This window comes from Streptopelia decaocto (genome assembly GCF_964273445.1).
Source record: "Streptopelia decaocto genome assembly, chromosome: Z".
NCBI classification, from domain to species: Eukaryota; Metazoa; Chordata; class Aves; order Columbiformes; family Columbidae; genus Streptopelia; species Streptopelia decaocto.
In genome coordinates, this window is record NC_138657.1 from 56,532,843 (window position 1) to 56,543,445 (window position 10,603).

Here is a 10,603-nt window from a genome sequence, read left to right on the forward strand (position 1 = left end):
CATTGCTCCTTCTGGAAGACTACTCAGGAATTTCATTGCTTTTCTATCCTGTCTTGGGATTGTGTTTAACTTGTAGTATGTCTACGTCACACAGTTGTCTTGTATCATTTTCAGTCCCTCAGTCTGGAGTCTCCTTTTTTCTGCTGTAACTTACTTATGATCAATGTCATTAGTTCTTTGTGGGTAGTGCCTGTGTCTTCATCTGTATTGACTGTATACCTGACATTTGTTATCAACATGTCTATGCTTGGATTTTGTGTCAAGATTAACAAATATATTAAACAAGATGTTTAAGGAGCACTCTGGTCTGATGCTTCATTTCTCAGGACTACTTGTGATCATCTCTTTCTGGGTATATTTTTACCTGCCTTACCATTCTTCCAGTAATCCCCAGCTTCTTCCAGCATAACTAAGAGTTTCCATTATGGTGCTATAACACAATTTTGCTGATGCCCAAGTGGATTATCTCTATTGCATTTCCTTTGTCTGAAAATACATTATCTGACCAGAGAATGTCAGGATCTGACCACACAGTGACAGTGTGTCAGTATGACAAAATTTACGTCTAGCATTTTACTCATCTCTTTTTGGCCTTTTTTTTTTTTTTTTTTAATTTATTATTGCCTTCTGCTATGAAGTTTTGCACATTCTGAGGGTCACTCTAGAAATCTCATAGCTGCTTGTATCTCTTTCCTGGCAATGCAATCCTAGATGCAATGCTATGTATTCTCCGATTAGAGAGTGTCATTATAGATAATAATCTTATCTATAGGGCAGCCTTATGGAACCTGAAACTTTTTCTGCCAGATCTTGAAGAATCAAGAATTACGAGTTAGAGATTTCCCAAAATGTCATTCAGTTCTGCCATTTGCTTTGTCAACCAGCTGAAATATGTGAGACAGAAACTAAACATTGCTTACTAATGGAAAAAGACAGCTTTGGGATGTCTGCAACTGCAAATATCAGTGAAAGTTTAAATACCTTCATGCAAAAATAAGCTCCAAACTCAGGCTTCCTAGGGAATGTTTTTATTGGAAGTTGATTCTAGCCTAGTACAATTTTATTCTTGTTTTTGTATTATTCATTCCCTTTTTGACAACTCGCCAAGTCATGCTTTTTCCTGGCATAGGTCATCCTCCTTTTTATAGCAAAAGTAGGTGGATAGGAGTCAGCAAAAAGAAATCACAAAAGGTCCTTTATATTTCCCTATAATTCTACCTAAATATTTGGAGGAATGTTGTATTTCTTTGTAGTAGCCTAGGCACCTGTTGTCCCTGTCACCAGTTCCTGACAATAGGTTTCCATAATTAGAATACAATTACCATGTAGCCTGTCCAAAGATTACTTGAAGTCCTTTTGCAAACCTAATGGCTTATGTTTTCCAGCAGATAAATCCCACATCTTTATGGATTTAATTGCAAACCAAAAAAAGATCCCTGTTGATATGCAGGATGCAGTAGTACTCTTTCAGAACTTCCACCTTTTTAATCTTATGTTTTTATAATCAGAAAAAATATAAATTAAAAAAAATTATGTGTGTCATATTATTTTATTTAAAGAGCATAATTTCTAGGGATGGATGTGACTTCCCTGGTAAAAGACTTCTTGACTCTATTTTTTAAGCATGTACATGCAGTCTAGGTACCTTGATGGAAGTAGAGATGAGGTCAGAAAAGGCAACTGGCCACAAATCCTCATGTCAGTAGACAAACAGAACAGTCTTTTCTTCCTCCATGCATGGGCCAAGTAAGGTAGATCAAGGCTTTATTTTCAGATCATAAAATAACTTTATAACAGATGTCTTTAGTTGCAATTAGGTCTGCTGGATTAATTAATGAATCTTTGCAAATCACACCACTAAAATTAGCCTCAGAAATGCAACAGTCACTATTTTGTAGTTTCCTTGTGCCTTTCTCACTGCTTACGTTTATGTTGCCAGAGCTTGGATTTCTCTTTTACCAAGGCTGGTTGCCCATTTCCTCTGCAGTGAAAATCTAAGCTGAAATCATCAAAGTGCTGGTGGCTATCTATGTCTGTCAAACAGTTCCACCAAAGACGGAAACTTCTTCCAATGGAAAACATAGAAAACAGCTCATCTTATTGCAAGGGGGGAAAAAAAAAATAAAAGAGTGAATCTTCTGAAGAATGCCAAACTTTGCACAAAGAAAGAAGCACAGCTCTCACATGTGGAGGAGTAATACCGCAGTGGGCTCCTGGGCTAACGTGTATGCTCAGGTGCAAATTTCTCCAGCTGACACCGCAGTGAAGGCTCAGAAGATATGGTTTCATTGCTTGCTGCTTTCCTCACCCCCTCAACCCCCCTGGCTAGTGGATCAACCTAGTACGTGCTAACTAAGTCTGTAAAATCCTAATGGTGACAAGACAATTATCTTACTGCTCTGAAGTATGAAGGTAAGAGCATTGACTCTGCTTAGTCACTTTTGGAAAACTAGAGTGCTTTCTCTCCTTGAGGATGCTACAATCAGGTAGCTTTTAATTACCTGCTGCAAAATCAACTTTCTGGAATAAAAACAAAGGCACACAAGCATCTGTGATGTAACTCCTCTCAGTTGCTTGCTAAGACTAGTAGTCCAGCTGGCTATTTAAATATGATTTATTGTTGTGCATTCTTCCTTTTTTTCTGACTTTTACTGATGTATTTTGGTATTTACTTTAACCTTGTAAAAATTCTGCAATCCTTTCTAAAATAGAGCTTCATGATTTATCTATATTTAGTAGGTCAGATAACTTGTTCTCATGCAAACAGATCAGTGACATACAAGAAAGGAAATGTGAGTTATCTGCCCACATCCCATGGTTTAGATAGCATCTCAGACTGTGCTATGCACTTCGGATATTCCTAGTGATATCAAGAACCCACAAGGTGTGTCCAACAGTGCTTCATTCCTTCTCATTCCTTGCTTTGGTCTGCCTAGCTATGTTTGTGCAGACAGCAGTGTTTTAATTTAAGCATGAAAGAAATTATTCTAACCAATTATTTACTGAGACTGTCTCTGCTCTTGAAGTAACATGTTGATTCCATGTACCATTGAGACTGTATTATGTAGTTCATTACTCAGAATATCAAGACAGAATTGCCTAATAAGAGAAACATAAGACAAGATGATTTGCATAGCTCAGTTGAACTTCGCAGTTTGCATTTCTGAGCAGGAGAAAATGCCAAGATTCCATAAGGCAACTACTTATTCCAAATCTGGCATTTCTCCTATTCAGAAACACAGATTGTGAAGTTCACTCAAGTTACTCAAATCAATCAATTTTTTTTTCCCGGGTATTTTAATAAGAAGCACATTTTCTGTTATTAGTGTTTTACTTGTATACTATTTGCGTATTAAGATATTAATTGAGTATATTCACTTACCTGCGGTGTCTCTTTCCTGATTCTCCAAGAAAAATCTCTGTAGAACATTTAAAGGAGTAAGGAACATAGACAGGTTGATACACGTGTGCCTTTGCTAGACAGTTAAGATGAGTATCATGCACGGCTCATTTGTGGCTTTGTCTTATGTCATTCCCTCACTTGCAAGTTATACAAGCAATTCCTAGACCATATAAACAAGGGGTTTCACATATACAGCACATAAATCTGACTTGAAGGCTGTGTCTATACTGGTGAATAAAATGGACTAGTGACTCTAGGTCCTGGTACTAGCTGGGATAGCAAGCTCTGTGTCTGTATGACTAGCTCTTTTTATCTTCTGACTATATTAACTGTGTTCTTCTTGGCGACAATCCTTGGCCTGTGTGAATCCCTGAAATATAACTTTGAATTGTGGGAGACAGGTAGTTGGCCTGAGACAAGACTATACCAGGAACCTTGATACCAATTTTGTGCTACACTTGCAGACCTGTGCTGTGGACGGGCTGAGCTTATCAGTGCAGTGTTATCAGAAGATTTTGTTGTATCCCTCCCTGCCTGAGGATAACAATCAGGGTTCCCTTTCTGTCTTAGTAATCTAAGCCCCAACCCGTTTCTCTGTACCAAACTCAGTGACTCAGGGCTACTTGCCTTCATGTAAGTGGTGGAAGGGCAAAAAACTCCACCTGTTCCCTCAGCCTAGGTGTATTTATTGGCAGCAGTGGGGAGAGGGGAGAAAGAATGTATGTAAAGGTGGGTCTGTCTAACGTCCCTCATGAAAATAAGCAATAGTTTTTACACATCCCATCTTGAGCCACCATCCCCCCATGAAGGCTTTAAATTAAGTTATCTATGATTTGCAGTTTCTGCAAAACGCAAGAAATCTTTGAGGATTCTGTGCATGTGACAGTGCAGCCAATCTGCCCCAGACAGCACGTTAAGTGATTGTGTGTGCAAGTGTTTTACCATGAGTTGTTGAAAAATTGACCTTAAATGTTTTGCCTTCTTTTTAGAAAAGGTGAGGATTTCACAATGACAGACATATTCAACTCTTCATCTTCTCTGGATCAGATGTATCAAAATATGGGATTTTTTTCCTTTATTTGTGTCATCAGAACAAAGAGTGAGAACATAGGTTCTGGTCTCAATACATGTTGTTGAATATTTTACAAGACTACAATAAAAGCTTATTTGATATGTTCTTAAATGATTTGCTACTGTAGTGAAAAACATAACTATTAACACTTTATAAGCAGCTGTGGCTACTTGCTCCTGTGAAAAAGCAAATCCCAAATGTCAGCTTGGTTTCTGTGGTTAGTTTTACTAACATGATTATGTTTGCTAGCAGTGCAATATTTTTCATCATCATGACTGTGCTTCACACTACCCTACCACAGATGTAGGCATGCTGGCACTTTTGCTGAAGATATGACTCTTGCTTCACTGACCAGAAGGAGGATATACCTTTAACATATGTTTAAACTAGAAATACCATTTCTAGATGAGGGGAATGATTGCCTTGTGTGGGACTAATAAAAAAAGATGTTCTTAAGTGCAGACAAGGCTTCATTTTGATAAACACAAAACAGGTCTGAGTAAATGAAGTCCTCTCTGCTTGGCAGTCAGCCTGCTGACTCTTAGGACTTTATCACATTTTTCAGTATTTGATTTTGTTTTATTTCTTAAAATCCTCAAGTTCTTGCTTAATGTGAGCACATAGAAGTCTGTGGTTCATATTAGACTGTATTTCTGCTATGCCATTTGTAATTGTGGAGAAGAAGCTTGAAATGCTCTTACAATCCCTGCTTTTAACACAGCAAATAGAAGGGTCTGAAATATGCAGTATTTTAAAATATTGTTAAATTTCAAATTCCTTCTTTCTGAGACCTCCCCTTTTTATAGTTTGATAATAATGGCTTGTATAAATTTTATTTGCCTGCATTGATTTGAGATGTGTTTGATTTCATTTACTGAAATGTTTAGGCAAAAATGCATAAGATGTACTTTTTAATAGGACTGCGTACATTAGAAAAGTATTTTCTGCTCAAAATCATGCCCATTTCCTTTTTGGAAACATATTACAATAGGTACACTTGTTGTTTTAGATGTGCTTTATGAACTAAAACTGAGAAGTTGAGCTCTGTGCAGAGTATTGGTTATTAACATTCTGAAATTAGTACAAGCACAAGATATCCCACACTATTGTTAAAATAAACAGTGCCCATGATCCTCCTCAGATGTGGTATCAAGAAGGAGCTTTCTGCCTGTATGTGACTGTACACATCTGTTAATTCAGAGATCTAAATGTGAAATCCAGCACTCAGGGACACCAGGTGGATATCTAATACTCTCTGAGGAATCTGGGCTTCATAAAGCATTGTATGGATTATTCACAGCCATGCATTTTTTCCCTGCTTATGACAGAAAAAATATGGGTGAAATATTTCCATCAATAATTAATTCTGGTATAAATCGATACAAGTTACTAATAAATGAGAAACAGAGACATGTCACTGCCAAAAATCAGCTGTTAATGCGTCTTCACTTATTGAAATGGCATACTGCATATCACGAATGTTCTGTTACTAACTACAAAATATTTCTCTAGCTGAAAGTCAGGAATATTGTCCACCTCTGCTGTGAAGGCTGTAGTCATATAATGTGAGACTGGAATAAATGCACATAGGGCATGAGAAATAAGGAGACAGAACTCTTTATGTCTACTTTTAATCACTATTAGAAGTATTTACATGATTTTGGAGCCTAAGACCTCAATTCACTTGTCCACACATAGGGATCTTGTTCCATTTAAAACTCATTAGATTATCACATGCTTCCTTGTTGGGCTGTCAGACCAACAGAGATATGTTAGGGTGCCTGAAGTGGGACTAGATGAGTGTGTACTAGCAACTGTGTGTACTGGAACCAGTGTGTACTGGAACCTTACACCTTTGAAGCCCAGGCTAAATTCAAACTTAGGATCTCTCATTGAAGAATCTGTCTGTGCCACTTCTTCTAAAGGATGGAGTTAAACTTGGTATTTTCTTCAGAGTGGCTAGTGCTTTCTATTCAGTATGCTTGCTCAACATACTGAGCCTTGCCTTAACCAGACATTCTTGTTCCTTGCCCAAAGTTCATGCAGGTGGTGAGGAACCCCGTCTCCCATAGTAACACTGCAGAGTTGAGTTGGGCGAAACCAGTGAAGTTGACTCCATCCCACAATGATGCCCTGGTGGCATGATCATTCTCCTGAAAAATGGCAAAGGTGAGTTTGATTTCTTCAGGCCAAGGATTGTCAGGGAAGTGCTGTAATCAGTACACAGCAGCTACCAATGGATATTTTAGAAAAAATGATGGATATGTCTTCACTATGTAATGGGCCTGATCTTTTCAAGATGTAGTACTCACAATTCTTAATTTAATTCTCAAATCTCTGTGTGCCTGAGACCTTTACTTGAATCTGTCAGTAAATCACTCAGAAATGAGACTTAAGACTCTGAGAAATATATGCACTGTTAAAAACTTTATCCCTCAGCAGTGATAAAACTCACCATCCACATAGGGGTCTCACCTAGTAGCACAACATCAGTGCTTCCCAAAGTTTTCCCTTAACAACCCTACATCCAGGGTCACAACCCCACTTTCATTTTCACTTCCAGGCTTGCGGGCCCCAAGTGGGGTCATGATCCTAACTTGGCAACTGCTCTATAACACATTGAAAAAATTAACATACCAGCCGGTAAATACATCAGCAAAACAAACCCATCCAGTCTACCCAAGACCCTCTGCAGTCTGCAGTCCCTAGAGGCCTTACCTATTAAACATAGGTTTTCAAAACTGTGTATCTACTTGCAAGCTCACATACTGCTTTGGGTATACCATTGTCTGTAATCATCCTTTGTGCTATTTAGCTAAGTTGGGTGTTGACAAATATGTGCTAACACTTCTGAAAATATGACTGTCTTTTTCTTGCTCATTCATACATTGGAGGTGCTGCTTGGATTTATTATTTACACATAATAGAGTTCACAGTAATTGTGTGTCAGAAACAAGATCTGGAGAGTCTGCTGTTCCCACAGCTGGAGCAACACGTACACATCTGCTAAAACAGCAGTGTAAATTGTATTGTCCTTAGCAATTAATCACTTACACTCTATTCTATCAACTTTCCTCCTCCTTAACTCCTACTGGTCTTCACCCTCTTCTCCCATGTTCTTCCTCCATTGTCTTTGGTTCTCCTTTACTTCTGTCTCTCCCACTTCATTTTTTAACATCTTCTCCAGAAGTGCCAAGTTTGGTTGTGGAGATGCTGCTGCAAAAGTTCCTACTTATCTTGCAGAATGTTCTACCACTAGAACTCAAAGAGCTTTGCACTGGTTGCAAAAGCACACAAATTACGAAATCTTAATATCTTCATTTTATGATGGGGAGATTATAACACTAGTAAGGTCTGTTACTCATAATCACTAGAAAGTCAGTGGCAGAGAAAAGATGAATCTCCCATTTCATGCGTCCCATGGTGGACTCCAAGCAACATGGTTAGTTACCACGAAATTTACCAGTAGATGGCACTTCAACATTCATGGCTTTGCTTATATATCTGACAGGCTGATAAAAATGGGATTCTTGTCTGCAGTTCTTCACATATGAGTTTTAGCATAATTTTATTTCTCTTTGTTCTTGGGCCCTTTTCCTGGGATCTTTACTCTGCCGTTCTCTTTTTTTATTTTCCATGCTGTGACACGTTTCTGTTGCTTTTCCAATTCTCCCAGTTTTCTATATACTATGTCTCATTTTGAAAAGAAAAGAAAAGAAAAAAAAAAAAGAGAGGGAAAAAAAAAAAAAAAGAAATCTTAAAAAATGGAAATACTTTCTTTTTTCTTTTTCCTTTTCTCTTTTTCCTTCTTTCTTTTTTCTTTCTTTTTCCTTTTTTCTTTTTCCTTTTTTCTTTTTTCTTTTTTCTTTTTCTTTTTTCTTTTTCCTTCTTTCTTTTTTCTTCTTTCTTTTTTTCTTTTTTCTTTTTTTTCTTTTTTCTTTTTTCTTTTTTTCCTTTTTTCCTTTTTTCCTTTCTTTCCAGAAAAGAGTTATCTAGATCCTAACTGATTCATCACTGAGGAGAACTCGGGGGGTCATGAGTGGAAGCATACTTACTTCTAAATATTCTTGAGGTCCTAAGTACATATCTGAATGTGTGTCTCCAAAAGTGCACTGCCATGATCCACCAGCGTGTTCAGATGGAATGGTATTCATACCGGAAACAGACCATACTAAGCCTTACCATGTATTTTTTGCAGTGTAAACAGCTATTTACTAACTTGAAGTATATCTGCAAAACACATCCAAACAAAGAAACAATATGCCCTCAAGTCTATATGTTACACTACCTTTTCTGTACAAATGCTGCAGGTAAACACTTCAGGTTCTGGCCTTTCTTCCAGATAGGAAATGAGGATTTTGATTGTGCTTCTCCTGTGGGGCCTGGCTGGATTTTACCCTGTCAGTGCCTGTGGTGCTGCTTGCTAGGTTGCTGACAGTGGCAAGTGCCTTTCAATTAAGACTGAAGTTCCATCAGAGCCCATAAGTGGAGAATGCCAGAAAGATTAATAAACGAATTGTCACAGCTTCCAGACATGCTGGGTTGGGGAGTACAACTCTTGAGCTTGTGGGCTGTGTAAATTTGGAGCTCTGGGTCTGCATCTTTACAGAGATAGACTTGGTCCCTTTTTTCTTTCTCATAAAATGAATGAAAATTAATTTCTCTAAAGTTGAAGTCTGAATGTGGAAATACTCAATATTTTTATATCTTTCATGCCAAGCATTTTAGCCTTTTTGCTGTTTTGGTGGAGTCACTATTTGAAACAACGGCTTGAATTGCTCTGACTAAACCATCTGTATGTGGGAAAAGATTATGGGAAACATCCCTGCAGGGCTCTTTTTAGTTGCTCCAGTGGGCATTATCCATTATTTTTCCATGTGTCTTGCCTTGGGGTTTTTTTGCTTTCCTTGCTGTCTTGACCAATCTAGCTGGTACTAGTTATTGTGTCTTTGAGAACTGTCAGTCCTAAAAAAAATTTGCAAATCTGAACAATACAATAGTTTTAAACTGCATTTTAACTGCTTAACTCTTTCATCTTATTTTCTTGTTTTCACTTAAAAATACAGACAGAAACTTTGGGCATTTGCTTGCATTTTCTCCACTAAACATTCTACTTGGCACAGAATGAATATTCTAGTAATACTGCATTCCTTGAACAGCAAAGAGTTCCACTCAAATCAATGGAAAAATAGCACTTATGGGAAATTTTAGGGTCACTTAAGGATCATGTCAGGGAAAGACATACTAAAGAAGGAATATTCTATATTCCTGCTGACAATTGCATCCAACAGCTGTAGTGATATGGTTGTTCCTTGAATTCTTGAGGGAATTGTTTCTTTTTAACTGGACATTCCTTTCTGATTCTGGAGTCTGTAAGACTTAAAAGTAGGTGAACCTACCACTTCATGGGATCAGAAGGTAACTCAACTTGGAAGGGGTGTCAGGAGATCATCTGCTGGATTGTCCTCATGCAGAAAACATCTTCCCTTATACCCAGTGTGAACGTCTCTTGTTTCAGCTCACACGTGTTGTCTGTTGTCCTGCTGCCATGGACTGCTACAAAAAGCCCGTCTCTATTTACACAATGACCTGCTCGTAGGTGGGAAGGGCTGCTTTGAGGTGCCCCTATGTCTTCCTTTCTCCAGGCAGAAGCAGGTCTGTCCCTCAAGATCACTTTGCAGGGCAGGTGCTCCAGCCCCCGAACCTCTGCTGAGCTCACTTGTCATCAGTGCTGCCTTTGTCTATGTTGTCCAAAGACTTGCATGACTACCTATGTATCCGGCTTATCTACATGTCTTACCCTGTCACCTCTTTTAGCAATGCTTCAAATGCAGAACTCAAATGGCAGCACGTTTTAGTATCTTCTAAGTGTTTCTAGCAATGGCCACCCGCCAACATCATCCTTGCAGTTCTAGGTGCCTCTTAAAACATGAAGTGATTGAAACTTAAAATGAAGAGTACACAACATGAAGCTCAGCAGGAGATTAATAGGAACACTAAGGTCTGAATAAGAGCATTGCAAATTGCTAAAGGATCTTGAAAAATACATTAAAACAGTTTTTCTTATGTAAAACTGCATTTTTGCATGCAACCATGCTACACAGGTTAAGAATGATTTTTTTTTCTAA